The 17820-nt window shown below is 28.1% G+C and overlaps 1 protein-coding gene and 1 long non-coding RNA gene across 2 annotated transcripts in view; both read left to right on the top strand.

The window, feature by feature from the left end:
* LOC100162711 overlaps positions 1-17820 on the top strand; it is a 76762-nt gene that overhangs the window by 31218 nt on the left and 27724 nt on the right. The gene's annotated exons all lie outside the window — the stretch shown is intronic.
* On the top strand, positions 547-2076 carry LOC107884054. The gene is made up of 2 exons (XR_003838751.1): positions 547-711; positions 1085-2076. It is a non-coding gene; the product is annotated as an uncharacterized LOC107884054 (long non-coding RNA).

Raw genomic sequence — 17820 nt, forward strand, 5'->3', positions numbered from 1 at the left:
TCGTGATGGACTGCCAGAAATAAAAGCAAGCCCACCGTGAGTTCCAAACAACTTTGGGAATTGAACACATGTGTGACTTGCACAAAGCTTTTGGTCAATACTTCAAAATTATTGAATTATTGCCTTCATGGCGTATGCAACAAATGTATTGATTTGGGTTTTGACAAACCAGCTGGTGAGGTGTTCTTAATATTCCGCTTATCAGCTTATTTATAATATTATATACATAGTTTTGAATTGTAATCATTATAAAGACATAAGATAATATATTCTTCATAAACTATACCGATGATAATATGTAAAGTTTGGTCAACAATTTTAATATTATGTAATTAAAATAGTTTTAATTCATGTAGCACTAATGTAAGCTGACGGAGCGTATAGATAGATTATATGAAATTAAAATGTTGAAACAATGACATGCCCGCCAACTACTGTAAAGGTTCTCACTTTTTCACCTTTTTGTTAGATTGAGTGCAATTTATTTTGAATAGTATTCTGTACATTATTATCATGTATATAAATATATTATAATATGTAATATATTAATATATATATGGTTTTAATTATTCATTCATATTATGTTGTTGTGTTTAGAATGTTTTAAGAAATATCAAATAATAATATGAATGAGGAATACCAAAAAGAAGAAAATGGTACAATAATGGTCAATACATAAAATCGAAAGTCCCATGTCCAAATTGCGATAATGTAAGTACAAGTACCTAAATATAAATAAGGAATTGTAATATATATCTTTGTTTTTAGTAAAATACAAATTAAGCACAATTACGTTTGACGCAAACGTCTAAACCAAAATATATAATATGTAACAGTATTTTTTCTTTTCATACAAAATGCATTAATTGTTTTAAGAACCAAATCCCAAAAATATTATAATAAAAAATACCGTTTATAAGTAATCTAATTGAAAATATATTGAAAATATTTCTTGTTGAGTATATTTTTTGTATAATAATTTATGTTTATTTTAAATGTTATAAAAATAAATCCTTTAATGAATCGTAATTAATTTATTGTAAAATTGTCATATAATTCAGTTGTATAATTGTTTACGTTACAGAAATACATTGAGGCATATCGTACTAAATGCAATAAATGGCATTGTGCACTGCAGGGACTGGAACCGTACTGAAATTGACCGGTTTTGGACCGAAACCTTTTGAAAATCTTGGAATCGAAACCGAAACCAGATTCTAAAATAATATACCAACGTTTTAAACTTTAGCCGACCCATTTAAAATTATTAACCGTTTCGTTAAGAACCGCTGCTTTAGAGCCTTTTTTTAAATATAACTGTAAACAAATATCACATTTAAAAGATAAAACTGATAATAACTTACTACAATTACCACTTCTGATATCATTTTAACTGCCTAAAACGTATAACTTCTTAATATAAACACAAAATAAATTAAAACTTTTAATATTGACAATAATATATTGTTAATAATTATTGTTTTTGTAAAATACACAATTTATAAAAAGACCTGGGATTCTAATGCCCCAAAAAACCCAACATAGAACATAATATTAATATTATAGTATAGATACCTACCAATAGCACAAATTTTCTAATAATCACGAATCATGATAGTAATAATAATAATAATAATAAAAAAGACACACATATAATAAATGATGATAACACACGTATTAATTGTGATCATAGTCAAATTATTGTCATTTGTCGTTATTCGTTCCTATATAGATTATCGAAAATGATAACCTACCTGCCTACCTGTCATTATCGTACAAATAGACGCGTCTAAATAATCACCCATTCTGGTAAAAATCCCGTATTTAATCCAGGTGCGCTATTTAGTTATATCTGTAATATCTTACTCATATAAGTTGTATGCTTTAATAACTTGTATTAAGGAGCAGTGGCGTGATGACTGATGAAGGACTTTATTCGAGGCACGTGCCTCAGTTTAAAGGGTGGTTGGTGTCCTGGAGACTAGAGGCATTTCAGACATTTCACATATTATAATAATTTATTAAGTGTGTACTAAGACTAAGCCAATCTTTCTCAGTTACCATTTACGTAAATACGTAATTACTTAAATAAGTATTTATAATTTATTACTTATATAGTATACTTATACATTATTGTGCCTCATAAGTTAATGAAGTTCGCCACGCCAGTGTTAAGCGGATTCGATACCGTGATTTTCTGTTTTTGTCTAACATACACGCGACATAGGATTTTAGACTGGTTATTTGCAAACATATCAATTAATCTAATGAAGCGATAATAATTCTAAAAATAGATTTGAATATGTCGTCAAGTCTACTTGAAATCGATATTCCCATATTTTTAAATACTCTTTTTTAATATTATGACATTTTTAGGAATTCGGAAGATAGTATAAAACATGTGAGAAAGTCACGGTATCGAATCCCAGAACACAGAATATAAAGAAGACGTCGTACCCGCATGTGCAGTCTCCATCTTACAGAAAATGTACAACATGCTATTAGCAAAAACTGTTTTGCGCGTGACAACTTTTATCTATTTGTGTTTGTTGTAGTGGCTCCAAAATGTTTGAGCATATAGTATAGAAAATTATCTTTGCAACATTGTGCCTATATTTTAGATAAAATAAATAGAATAAAAGTGATTTGCTTCTACACATTTTGTTTTTTTCATTTGCTTATAAAAAATGATTGGATAGTGCTATTAAAAAAAAAACCTGCTGTAGCTGATAAAGTTCTTTTTTACGTTTTATCTGTAGGGCCAAAAAGTGTATAAATTTAATACAAAGCTCCTGATATATTGTTACAATATCAGTTGAAAAATATTAAAAATACATAGGCACAATTTTTTTTTATAAGCATTTAAAGATCAAATTTTGACAAAATTTATCAAATTTTAATTTGAAAAATTATTTTGTAGTTAAAAATTTATAAAATGTTCAATTTTTGTATCTAAGAATTGAAAATTTAAAATAAGATTCCACGTAAGTAATTAATTCTGTTACCAAAAAATCTAAAAAATACATTTACGCAGTTTATTTTTATAGTCATTTTAAGTACAAATTTGGACGAAATTACATATTAAAAACCTAGGATAACTATTTTAGTTATTTTGTTGTGATTGTATAATATTATTCGTGGGTACTTGAAACTTCTAAAGTATACTATTATATATCTATGATAGTACCACGGTTTTTTGTTGATGTATAACGCGTTATAACTTATAAGTACCTAATAGATATTATGATATGATTAATTTGGAATTTATTATAGGTACCTATTATAGGTCAATTTTTTTTTAATACCATAGATAAGTATATATATGTCTAATGCATAGACTGATATACCGTCTCCGCTCAGAATCGTTTTTCTTATACAGTGATATTATATCATTGAATTCAAATTTAATACTGTCCATTATACAGTGACCCACTTCTAACCTACTGTACAGCAGAGCGACATCCACTTACCCACCTTTTTTATTAATTTTATTATTGTTTTAAGAGGACGTCGTACCCGCATATGTTGTCTCTGTCTTACAAACGTGCGACATACTAAATGTTCGATATTTTAATTTTTAAATGAATTATGAACGTATTTTCAAATATTAATATTTTACATCCTCATAACTTACCTAAAAATTTAAATATCGTAAAATAAAACGAGAGAACACAGATAATTTTCTTACCTTAAAGTTTGATAATAGGTCAATAATTCACTTTAATATAATAACTTACAGCACACTATAGAAACTGGTGAACGAAAATTTGTTATGTCATACCTACGTGTGTAAGGCGGAGACTTGTGCGGCGTTAATTGAAAATTGTTATTTTTACATACTATTTACTATTACCTACGCTCTATATACTAGCAGCTAATGTGTATTTTTACCATTATAGACTGACTTTTTAATCATACATACAGCAATAATTTTACCTGCATTATTTTATAAACGTTTAATTGAGATTTAAAAAAAGATTCTTTGCACTATGAACAAATACTTACAATTTATTATAAACATTGGATAATATTTAGGTACCTATAATATATTATTATAAAGTAACATAATATTTATATTATTTGAAACACGAAAGATTTATTTTTTTATTTAACGATAAGGTTATTGCCACTCGTTTATAGGTTTTATAATGTATCAAAATGTCGCTGGATGTGCTTCCGGGGTCGCACGAATGTCATGTTCATGAAATCGCGGTTTCCATCAGCAGTGGTTGGCATAATAATATGCATCAGTTTCCACGGTATGAATTGAGATATAATGCCCATATACTGGTTTAATTACACGTTTGAAACTCTTTGCTTTATTAAGTGGATTTTTTACAATTTTATCACTCCTACAAAATCGCGGTACTGCAGTTATTATTAACAAGTAAGAAAGCGTTGTAGGCCAATTTCAATAGTTTCTGTAATCTATTGTTTCGTTCCAGAAAAAAAATATTGCCATTTTGGTATAATAGATATAATAATAATAATAATAATAATAATAATAATAATAATAATAATAATAAAACAATTTTTAAATAAATTAACTAGTTTTTGATTTTTGTGGTTATACAAATATTATGTTTGATTATATTATTACTATGTTATTCAATGAATTATGTATATTTTAAATTTTGTAATATTATTTTTACATATTATGTAAATATATAATTTTTATTGCACAATAGATACCTAATACTTGTGAGTTTTGATAAAAGGATAAAAAACTATATTTATAACTATATTTGTATAAACATTGGTTGGGCCGTAGATGACACTGTAGTTATGAATATTTATTGTTTGCCTAATTAAATAGTTCAATGTAAGCAGGACCATATTTACCACCATATTATCTGGGCCCCACATTTTAGAGATTTTTCGGGGTCTTTGTTTAATACTTAAAGGTATCTTTTTTAAAAATATTTATCTACCAACTAATTAATTCACCCTCTTACAAAAAAACAAACGAAATTAACTTAAATATCTGGGCGGCCCATTTTTCGGTCAAAACTTACCGTTCCCTTTTAGGCCACTGTCCCTTTTCGGCCAGCACCTACAGTTGCTAAGTTATAACACCTACAATTATAAAAACTAAACTTAACAATTTTTATATTTAATTAAATAAAAATAAAAAAATTATTGGAATATTATTATTACAGTTGATTATATTATATTAGTATTTATAATCAATGTTATTGTATCGTCAAATTTAATAAATTAATCGAATAAAAATTAATATAGTCATATAATACATATAGGTAATAAGAAGGTATATAATAATAATAATAATTATAATAATAATAATAATAATAGTAAAATATAAATTCATGAATAGATTGTCAAAATATTAAGATTTCCGATTACTTACATTAGTTGAAAAAAAATTAATATAGTCTTATAATACCTAATATGTTATAATAATTATGAAAGTAAAATATGAATTCAATAATTCATGAATATGTCGAAATTGAAAATATTATGATTTTCGTTTACATTAGTTGAAAAAAAATAATATAGTCTTATAATACCTATGTAAAAAATAATTATGATGGTAAAATTCACTTTTTATAATTGTATGATATTTGATTTACAAATTTGTAACGACATATTTTACTATTTTTATAGTCTTTAATGTAAGCTTCATTTCTTCGTTGCCGTTCCACATTTTTTGCATCACGAGGTGTTTTTAAAATGTTAATACTTCTCATTTTTATGTATATATCTGTTTGAATTTCATTAATAAGGACATATAACCAGATCATTATGGATAGAGTATGTTTATAAAAGCTTTGATTGAAAAAGGAGTGGAACGACTCGCAAGCATTAGTGGTTCTAGCCAAACTTCCCGACGCAGCAGCCCAATATTACAATCATATTTAATTAAATATAAAAATTGTTAAGTTCAGTTGTTATAATTATATATTTTAAAGAAAACTGTAGGTGCTGGCCGAAAAGGGACAGTGGCCGAAAAGGGAACGGTAAGTTTTGGCCGAAAAGGGAAGGGTACATTTTGGCCGAAAATGGTTACGCCCAAATATCTACACCTGGGTTACAACCAGTATGTATTCTAACGACAATAAAGACGTTAACAATGTTTTGAATTTTATTAATTCTATATTAGACGTACTTGTGTATAATTAATATTTAGGCAACAGAACAATAGAATTAGCAAACAGATTTCGTAGAATAATAATTTAGGCGTATTTTAATGAAATCATTGTATTGTACTCTAATAAAGACGTTAACCTATCATTGAATTACAAGCCATTCCATTCTTTTCCGTCTTTCCACAATCTGTAATATTATTATACCAAAACGTTTAGTTTCGCTTCGTCTTATTGAAACAGACGCTGCCGACTGTTTTGTACAAAATAATAATAATATATTAAACTCTCTCTCTCTCTTTCTCAATGCACTTGAGTTTTTTTATACAGTATGTCAATCTCCGAGAGAACGGTAATTTTATAGTCCGTATTTTATCAAAGGACCAATGTCCATTGGACCGTGCAGCCCATATACCTAACCGTTTCCCTCGTTATAGGTGTTATATTAGGTATAATATTATTATTTTTTTTTATAATAGTACAATATTCTTATTCTTTTTATAAGTATCATCGATGTCGACTATACGTGCATATTATTTTTACACATGACTCCAACACGCGATTTTCGGTCGTAGGTAGGCATACCGGATTCTTAAAGTTATTTATTACAACACCAAAGACCAGGTGTGTGAACTGCGAGTGCATGCAGCGCCGAAAACCGGTGACTGAATAATGTTGTCTGTATATTATTATAAAATTATACTTGGATGCAAAGTGCAACGGATAAACTCGTATTGGATAGGTACGTGAGAGAAGAAACACCTAAGACAATGTCATTATGTCATTTTGGCGAGTAAGGCGATAAATCGCGACAAGGTTTGACCCCACGCGGGCACTTTTTCACAGCAACCAGTTGCATTTCATTATTAAACACGGATACGGTACCACGAAAAATTTAAAAATGTATCTTATTATGTTGATCGTATCGAAAATGCATCAACGTCGAGGTCATCTCTATAATAGGACATTAGCTGTGTTCATTATAATATACGCGAGTTAGGGTTATTTAGCAATAATAATATAATATGAAAAATAAGAATAATATACCTATTATAATAGTTAAATATTATGTTTAAAATCTATATAAAACACAACAGGCAGACGCGTCGTACCCGCACGTGTTGTCTCAGTGTTACTAACATACCAAATTTTACGAACATTTAAGATATAGTATTATCTGTGCTATACTGTTGGATTTTAATGATATTTTTGTTTTACAGGTAGTTATGAGTAGGTCTGAAATTATCAATATTTTTAAAAAAAAAAGCGGCAAGTAAGTGACGCTCTGCTATAGTGTCGAGTTTACCCACGTCATTGAGTAGATAACCATAATAGATGTGTTAAATTTGAATTATAAAAAATATAATGAAAAATAGAAAATAAGAAATAGAAAATTACAGATTATAAGATATTTGAAGTATAAATAAAAATATATAAATATTTTAATAATATAAAAGTACATTTTTGGAAGGTACCTAACTATTTTAAATTAAGGAGCTATGGAAAAATTATTTATAGTTAAGTAATGCCTGGAATTGTACCTACTTATTTTGTAACTTTTACCTACGGTATCTGATTGTTACAGACAAACCTAACGTGACATCTTACTGTTTTTCTTTCTCTTCATGACTTTTTTAAAAAAAAACTATAAATATGTAAAGTTTAGAGTGTATCAATAAACACAAATATTATTATAACACATGTGTTTATTTCACAGCATATTAAATCAGCGCATTTGTTTTTGTAGAAGTACACACCACATGCTTTTCAAAGTGACTTAAGTCACAATGCATTATATTCACACAAATAAATATCACATCGGTGTAGAACGATAATTATTATACACATGTACATAGTTAATACTTATAATAGTGACTTTAAGTCTAAATATAAACGCCTATTTCGTGTAAAATAAACAATTAACTTGAACGTAGTTACACTAATAATTATAATAATATGTATGTTCTATCATTTATGTTTACTACAGTGAATTTATTAGGCCCAAATACGAGGGGAAATGTGCAGTTGTCTATAACCCTAAACCAGCGATACTCAACTTGTGGCCCACATTTTCAAGTGGAAAAAAATTATATAAAATACATAATTATTTCTAAGATGTTTAAATACTATTTTTTATCATTATACTTTTTATGGGGAATGGTAAACTCCTGAAAAAGTATATTATATAGATAATCTCCACATAGACATACGTAGTGTTAACTTCCTGCACGAGATAGTGTTAATTTCTACATGGAATAGTGTCAAATCCCTAAACAATTTTTTACTAAACAAAAAGTTAGAAGAAAAAATAATTTCTATGGACAGTTTTTTAATTTATACATTTGACCCTACCCAAAAAACACTGTCAAGTTTATTTGTACAGGAAGGGACTCAAATCTGTATTCCCGAGGGTGGCAAGTCTAGGTACCCATAAACAAATCGTGTATTGAGAGATATTTATAATAATATATTATATAGAATGCGTAGACTGTTTGACATTTTATAAGTGATTTACCAGGTACCTATTTTAGGTATTATTAATATTATAAACTTAATATTTATTAATTTATTATATACTCAATAGCCAATATTCATATCATAATAGTTGATATACACTTATTTTACATTATATATTATGCACATTATTTGTTGAAGTTATATATAGTGTAGTGTATATATATTAATTCAAAATTCGATATTTCGATTCCTGATTATGTAGCGGGTTTTCATCATGAAAAATATTAGACATCGTATTATAATAGTATATAGTGTTAACTCATCACTGTTTTAACTATTTTAACGCGTACAACCTTAAAAAGACGCAAAAAAAAAAACTATTGCATATTCCCTTATAAAAACATTTTTTTTACGTTTTTAAACAATTGGTTATTGACTTTAATGGATTATAATATATTTTCGTTGTAAATACCTATGTTTATTTTACAAATAAATATGCATTACACGTAGCCATAATTTAATATTTACGCTGTACCTATGCTTGTTGTAGACAGTATAGTAAAGCGCATATGAAAATATTTTTTTCCCACTCAATCTGTATAACATTATATCTATTATGTTTAATTCATTTGTCAATAATAATTGTTGAAAAAATTAATCAACCCGTAACCCAAAGAGATTGTATCAGTAGTAACAAGCAAATGAATATTTCTAATCAATGTACACACATATTATATTATGCAATTTTCATACAGTATACAATATTGGATGTTCATACAAAACTCAGAGTTAAGCAACAAACTTTATTTTTAATAATATAATATACTTAACCGATGTACAATATAGTTTTACTAGTAATAGAGTATCAGAACTTACTCAAAATTTTAGAATAATATTACAATTTACATAATAATATTATACATTAATATACTAAATAGGTACTTCAAAAACCATCTTAATACGCGGTATCTGCGGTGTACTGCGGTAGGTACCAATATATACCTAATATGCTGCTGAAGTACATGTCACATCACAACACCGCAATTCTCCTCAATACAAAAACAATTAACCGTACCCAATCCAACAGATGAGTGGGTGCAGTAACCTCTTTAGGATTATCATCGTCGTTGTGGGTAGTCGTCGTAAACAGGCGAGTAAACAGTATAATATTGCTAGTAGGTAGTGCTGTTTATTTGCGCAGTTGATATACACATATAATACATTGGTAATACTATAATTATTAATGTTCTCTTCAAATTTGCAACCATCATGATATGCCAATATCCGTACTGTGGAAACTGTGATTCTGATTTAAAGCGGTCCGTCGTTCTGTATAATATATAATAAGGTACTTACCTATCTACCACAGCTACCGTACACTCGACGTATAATATATTTGTGTTGATGACGATACAAAAACGTTGACAAATTAACAATCCAATCGTGCACGCCTCGTTTGCATAATACTATAACGGGACAATTCGCGAGGCAAAAAATCTAACGCGTCACCACCTGTGTAATAGGCCAAAGCAAATTACATGATATTCGAGCAAAAAATTTTAAGTAGCTGAAAAAATTCACCATTACGCCGCCTGTATATGATGGTAGGTAATAAAGACGTCTCTATATACCGATTTTATTTAAGCTATGGCAATAATCGAAAGCTATCACTCACCACATCAGCTCCGTCGACTCTCCACTGTTATTTCGACGAAATAAAAACTTACCGTCGTCGTGCGTGTTCTGGTATGCAGTGTGATTTATTAACATGCTTACCCCTCCCCTCTCCTGTTTCTTCTAAAATATAACGCATTCGTTCAAAATTTGATTTTTTAAATATGCCTAATTAAAGACCATATTTTAAAATATTTCACATTTTTTATAGGTATTAATCAAAGAGTGTCCTGTGGTGATGTACAGACTTCTGTGTCTTAAACACTAACCACCCACAGTAAATTATTTATAGTGAATAATTTTTCTGAACACTTTGATAGCAAATGGAAATGTATATTATACTATACTGCATGTGGTAAACGAAAAAGTCGAATTTGATGGAAGCTATAATGGATATTTATTTTAACTCCCAAAGGCATTCGTAGTTACATTCGGCTAAATATTTAACAAAATTAATTCTGCCAACAAATTGGAAATCTCCGATGGTCGAGAAAACAAATCGTAGGTAATAAGATTGTAGGTATTATTCGCGCACTCGGGTAAACGCGATATCACGATCTCGGGTAATTTGTTGTGTGTATCCCAAACCGAATATTGGTAATAATAATAAATAATGCGTTTTTCTTTCAAAATTACGTTTCAAAGATAATATTAAATATAGAAACAAATAGTTACCTAGGTACCTATATCGAAGAGGCCAAACCCAACCTAACGCGTGTGTGTTTGTTGGTGGTATAGACAAATCACCGGCTCATTATATAAAACACAATAATATAATGATAATACTATACCTATATCTACCTACGTACCAGTTGTTAAACGTGCTCGATCACTGTAATCAAAAGTCGGTGTATTTTTGCGGCCAGACTTCAATTCACCGCACGTTCGTGATGCGGTGTACGTTATATTAATGACGTTTTGTGCGTAATAATAATAATAATAATAATAATAATAATAAAAATAATGTAGTTATAGGTTGGGACGTAGCTGGCACGCCTTGTGGTGCGCGTCGTCTCGATTGCCTCCTCCGTTTTTACATAGCTAGGTATATAGGTACTCATCTCTGACTTGGAACCTAAATAATTTTTTCGGTTCCGGTCTTAAACGTTTGTGTTTTTATTCGCTTCCGTACTGATTTCGGTTCTTAAGATTATAATATTATATAGAAAATTATGGACCGACTGCAGTAGGCTCCGGTCTTAACCAAGACCGGTATTTAAAGGTAGGTATTTTTATCGACAAAATTGGACAAAATGTATGAGATACGATGCAGATTGTAGACAAGTGATAAAAAAAGAAAGGATTTAGTTTTTATCGTAGAAGTTTCAAATTACAAGTGTAATTAGTACCGTCATTTATGAAGAAAAAAAATTACACTTCTCCACTTATTAATATACCTACTTACTGTCTTATACTATATACTTAAATACCTAATAATTACTTAATATTAGTTTTTAAACACTCGAATAACAAAATTACCTTCTAAAATATATTATGGATACCTACAGTCCGGGTCACGATAACTCGAAGTTAAAAGAGATTAAAAAATCGATTCGATATATGTATTACTCGAGATACCAAACTTGAATTTAACCTAATCTAACCTCGAGGGGGTATTATACTATACAAATCTAGTTGTCAAGTTTTTCGAGTTATTGAGGTTGGAGTTATCGCAACTCAACTATTATATAATTTTTTCTTTTCTTTTCAATCAACTAATGATCCAAATAAATATTATATAATACCGGCTACGATTTCGGTACCTTGACAAATTAAATAAAGGATATTTCTAGCCACTGATGCAGTGATGCTACAACTATATTATGTTCGCGTCAAAGTGTCAAACACATCACGTCATATAGTAACAAAGAATATTAATTAGGGCGCAGAAGTCACAATAAATTCAATAACGAGACATAGCGAATCACGAATAAAATAAAATGCAAACAAAAAGTTATTGGGTTTTGGTTCAATAAACCGTCACGTTCGCGCGGATTAAATAACATTATTGAGTTCTTCCGCGAGTGGACATTATTTTATATTATATAACATAAAATATAATTTACACTATATAATATCATTTACAGTCTTGCATAGTCAGTATTTTTTAATAAGCCGTTTTTTTTTTTGAATATTCGAATAGGTATCAATTTTCTGGTGAGAAGTATTCAAATAATATGGTAATCCGAATAATATGGTATTTTGTAATATTTATATATTCATGTGAAAAATATACAATATTGTATTGTAAATTACTACGGATAATAATTATTACGAGTACAATTCCCAAGTACTTAATATATTCTATTCTCTGACCGCATCATTTGTGATCCATTTGAGAAGTTTTGAATTGTCTAAAAATATTATTTATAGATAATTTTAAGTCATGGTGAAATGAGAATTTTGAAACTATTTTTGGATCTATTGGATCTGTTTTTATCGTTATCGTTTTTAAAAGATTTTATTATTTTTTTAATGACAAAATATATTTTTTATTTCATATTCCTAAGCGGAATATATTTTATATCCGGAATACTTCGAAACATATAAATCGGATTTTTAACGAATATAGTTAAAACTTAAAAATGGTTAAAGTTTTGATACCTATGTGATGTTGAGTGGCAGAAAGGTAACCCGAAAAAAGTTGGTCCACTATTCCGTTTGTTTATACATACTTTAAAGAACTTTATAATGTTACAACTAAATAACCACTCCTTAGAAATTTGATTTTTACGTATCGAAATACTTCGAAAAACAGTAAGTAGACGATAATGCACTAATTTGATGATAACAAAGTCGAGCTAACGGAAACAATAGCTGTTAATCGAAAACAGAAAAACTTTCTCCTCCGACCGTTTGCGTTTGTGTGCTACCTGGTACATGGTTATCGACCAGCGTTCTGTTCACACCCTTTTTCTAGGTTTTTGTTCTATTTATTTTTAGACGTTCCCAGGCCGAACGGTTTGTAAACGCCGTTCTTGAAATCTAAGTAAAAGTAAAAAAGCAAATCTTTGCTCTGAACAATATAACAATAACGTTTCTACAGATGTGCAGCGCTCTTTTTTTACGCCGTGAAAATTATCATAAAAATGTTTCCACGATTTGTTTCACTGGCTCACTGCCCGTGAATACGAAAAGTAAGACATTTGTATGTGAAAAATTCAATTTAAATTTCCATAAAATTACTTCAAACTGTATTTATAGTACCGGCCATTATTATTGTGTGCTGTTAAAATTATTTTTTGCAATCATTTTATTCACATTTTTAATAAGCAATAAACTATATACATATTTGTTTTCCGGTCGTCATCAATAAAGCGTAAAATAATCAAAAACACATTAATATTGCTCGATTCGCCTTGACGCAAACGGAAAAACCGTTATATATGGTATATCATATCCGTCAATAACTCTAAATAAAAACAATTTTTTGAATAATAGGTTTTACAATTTATATTTGTTCGATTTATATTGAGGATATTAATATTATATCAAATAAAAATGCATTTAATGTAATAACTTTTTTAATTATTTTATAAATTATGATGATGATTGCTGAAGTTGGATCATCATAAAATATAATATACCTAGATAAATATAATATAAATATACCTTTACGTTACATTATATTATTAGGTATATGTTATTGAATTATATAGGTAGTAATCGTTATGCCATATTATTATTATTTTATTTTATTATATGCACCATTGAAAATTCAACGAACTACTTATGTACGTATATTATATAATATATTATGTATCTTAACTCAATCATCATTGGGATAAAATTATATAGGGACATTTTTTCTTAAAATAAATTACAATAATTTTTGCTTAATGTCACATTTCTCTACAAATATTGCTGTTTTCCTATTACTTCAATGACAAAATAAATAAGTCAGGAATAACCTTCGTTGTTCTTAAACAATAAACTTAAGTTATGGAAAAAAACATTGAAATCGCCCGGTGAAATTAATATTGTCATCCAAGTTTCCTGGGCTTTCCAAATACAAGGAAAATTATATATTTATTGTGAATGGCGTGGGACAAAGAAGTCATACCTACTCATTACGTATTTCCCTTACATGGTTAGGTAAAGTAATTTAATATTTATAGCTTGTATGTACCTACACTTTTATGATATTATGTCGTGATGTAAATATTAATATAATTTATTGCTATAACTCATAATGATATAACTTATAGAACGTAGTCCCGAAAGTTCAGATCAGATTTAAGGCATATACAATACATAGGTAAGTACTTATATATCAGGAAATATTGGTCAAAATATTCAAATACTTACATTATAATTTATAACTTCAATCATACAGGTGGATAGGATATTAGGATCTTTGATAGTATATATTTCTAATGCTATATATCTCTAGATACAATCTTATAAATGCCAACATAATAGCTACTCTATTGATCAATTTATTTGAAATATATAGGATTCTGTTTAAGTTTAAAGACTTGATTCCCAGGGTTATATCTTTGCTTCAAAATAAATGAATATAAGAATAAGTATTTATTGTTAAGAATAACGAGTTTAAGTGTTGAACTTGGGAGAAGAGGTATTGTTGACGGAATCGATTGTTCAAACCTATAGTCGTTTGATGCGGATATGTTAAGTTAATTTTTTTACGTTCACAAACTCATAACATTGAACACTCACAAGCCTTTGTAACAATTTATGAGGTAACTTGTGTTATATTTTTAAGCTTTTGACTATCAAACAAAAACGTTAATATATGAATTAAAAAAATATATAAAAAATGTTAAAGTCTATAAATAGCGAAAAAAAGAGCCAAAGTATTTTGAATATAATAATATTATAAATAGAAAAGACTAATCGGCTTGTATATTATATTTGGTAAGAATTGCAAGTCTCTACGGTTATTAATTTTTTAATTACAACAAAGGAAATTTGATTTGTTCTAAATCTGATTTCGTATATTTCCCTTTTCCCGTAATTTTAAAATCAGTAAATAAATAAATAATTATTAAAAGTATTCATTTTACAATGATGTTTATTTTTCGGTGTGTATCCGTCATTACCTCTTAGGTACATTTAATGCTTCTAACTTCAACTTTATTGGTGGTTTTTGGAAGAATATTGATTAGTTGATGTACTTTGGATTGACAAATTTTCTTAATAATTGGGAAAATATTAAGTTAACTAACAATTTGTTTTTTTCTAACATAAAAATTATTTTATGATATTCACTTTCAAAAATGGATGACAAAATATATTTTCGTACATTTCAGTAAAAAATTCGATATTATTATTATCTCCTAATATTCAATGAAATTGAATAACCGTCGATTCTTTTTTTTCGAAAAATATTAATTTATATAGGCATTTTCTGGTCATTAAATAGATACGTACTATAGACAAAGATTGGTATACCAGATCCAATTTCCTACTACTACTATAATAACCTCCCCCAAAGTTTGAATCATTTTTATTTTTACTGTTCCAAAATTAATAGTAAAATCTCACCTATTATTACCATTAATATTATATAATATAATAAATAATAAATATATATATATATGCACCCTGCCAACAACTTACTATTCGTTAGTTATTTAATATACGCGATCTCGGTTAAAGTATAAGTCGTAAGAAAATGTAATACGTTCGGAAAATGTAACATACATTTATGAGCGCTTTGAAACTATTATTTTATGTCATAATAATAATAATATTATATTTATATTTGTATATGAAACATGCAATGTGAAATATTTGAAAAACGATCTGCAAGCGCGCGCTAGCGATTATTTTACCTACGCTACAGAGTCGTCTGGAAACCCGTCCTAGCTTTTATGCCCGACACCGGTAGAGTTTCTTTTTATCTTCATGAATACCTGTTGTTATATATAAAATATATGATATTCAGTTGACGAGAGTTTGGTCGTACATTTATATATTTATTTATATATTATGATGTTACTGCAATATTTTATTTTATATTATGGAGTACATTACACCTGTAAGTTTAGTAGGTACAGACGTATAGTAGGTACCTATATAGTTATATACTATACCTAAAACGATTCGTTATTAGTAGGTAATAATACTTATTACTATATAACATATACTATATTATTATAACTACCTCAACTACATTGCGTACAAATGGTACAATAATATTATAATTACAGTATATTATAGGTAAGGATTATATATTTCCTTTATATTATTTTCAGTTAATACAATAATAGGTAGTTTCGTATTATACAATATATATTAGGCACGCAACTATACAATACTATATTATACAGGTACTTGACTTAATATAGGTATTTCACGTTTAAAATATTGATGCGTAGCATACGATTTGTTTTTGAAAACGAAGTTCACGCACACTCATTACTTGTGTATGCTCTGTACATGTCTTAATAATATAGAGATTGATTCACCCAGCATCCTCTGAAATCTCCATTTTTTCCTTCAATAGTGTATGTATACAAATTCTCAATAAATATTTTCGGAATTTCTAAGAATACTTAAGGACTATACATTTTTATATACCATTAATATAATAAAAATAAAATATTATATTATATCCCATACCATTTTAGGAGTGTCCTGTGGAAATATTTACTTATTATTTTCAAATGAGAATTATTCTTTTCCAATACATTGTTAACCATATGACTTATTTTAAACCTCAATGAATCTCGTGTTATTGACATTCGTACAAGTGATTCTTGATTTACATATTTTAATTAGTTTTTGTATCAAGTATACATAAAAACTTAAAAATTAGAATTTAAAATAATTCATTATTAGAGGTAAAAATTGAGGTGAGCATCATAGGTGATTAAGTCTGTATATTACACATCTATGCAAGACATAGTATGTCGTCCGTGAAAATCCTGTTTTGAAAATCTGTTGAAATTTTTAAGATGAATTTTATTTTAACCTGGAAATAATCGTGGTCACCCCAAATGTGCATCTTATAACTTTGTCACCCCGCCACCCGATTCCCGAATATTGTGCAAATTAAAAAACAGCTCGATTCTTCTCTAGCCCCAACACTAATTCTGAAAGTGTCATTAAAAAAAATAATCACCTTATTATAATGGAACTGATTTTGTCGTTTAATAATTTAATTTTTTTTAGATTCTGAGTGGAACGATGAATGTATTGATTTTACAATGATGTGTGTTTTTTTATTTTATTTTTTATTTTTGTGTCTGTCATCACCTTTTAGGACAGTAAAAGTGCTTGGATTTTCTTCAACAGTACTTTTTCTGATAGGAAAGTGAATCTAGTTGGTACTTTGGGGGGTCAAAAGTAAAATTTTTCCATTAGTTTTCAAAAGCGCCGTGAAAAACAAAAGAAAAATTAAGGAAAAACGGGAATTTTTACGCAAAATCTGTTTTCGAGAAAATCGATTTTTGTTTTTGGAGTAACTTTAAAAAAAATTACAGTAGATACATGAAATTTTGACTGAATGTTTATCTTACCATTTTCTATACACCATAACATTTTCAAAATATTTTGATTTATTTTGAGCTCTTTACGGACATTTTCATTTTCCATTTTTTTTTAGTTTTTTTTCTAA

This window comes from Acyrthosiphon pisum, chromosome X (genome assembly GCF_005508785.2).
Source record: "Acyrthosiphon pisum isolate AL4f chromosome X, pea_aphid_22Mar2018_4r6ur, whole genome shotgun sequence".
In the NCBI taxonomy this organism is placed as follows: domain Eukaryota; kingdom Metazoa; phylum Arthropoda; class Insecta; order Hemiptera; family Aphididae; genus Acyrthosiphon; species Acyrthosiphon pisum.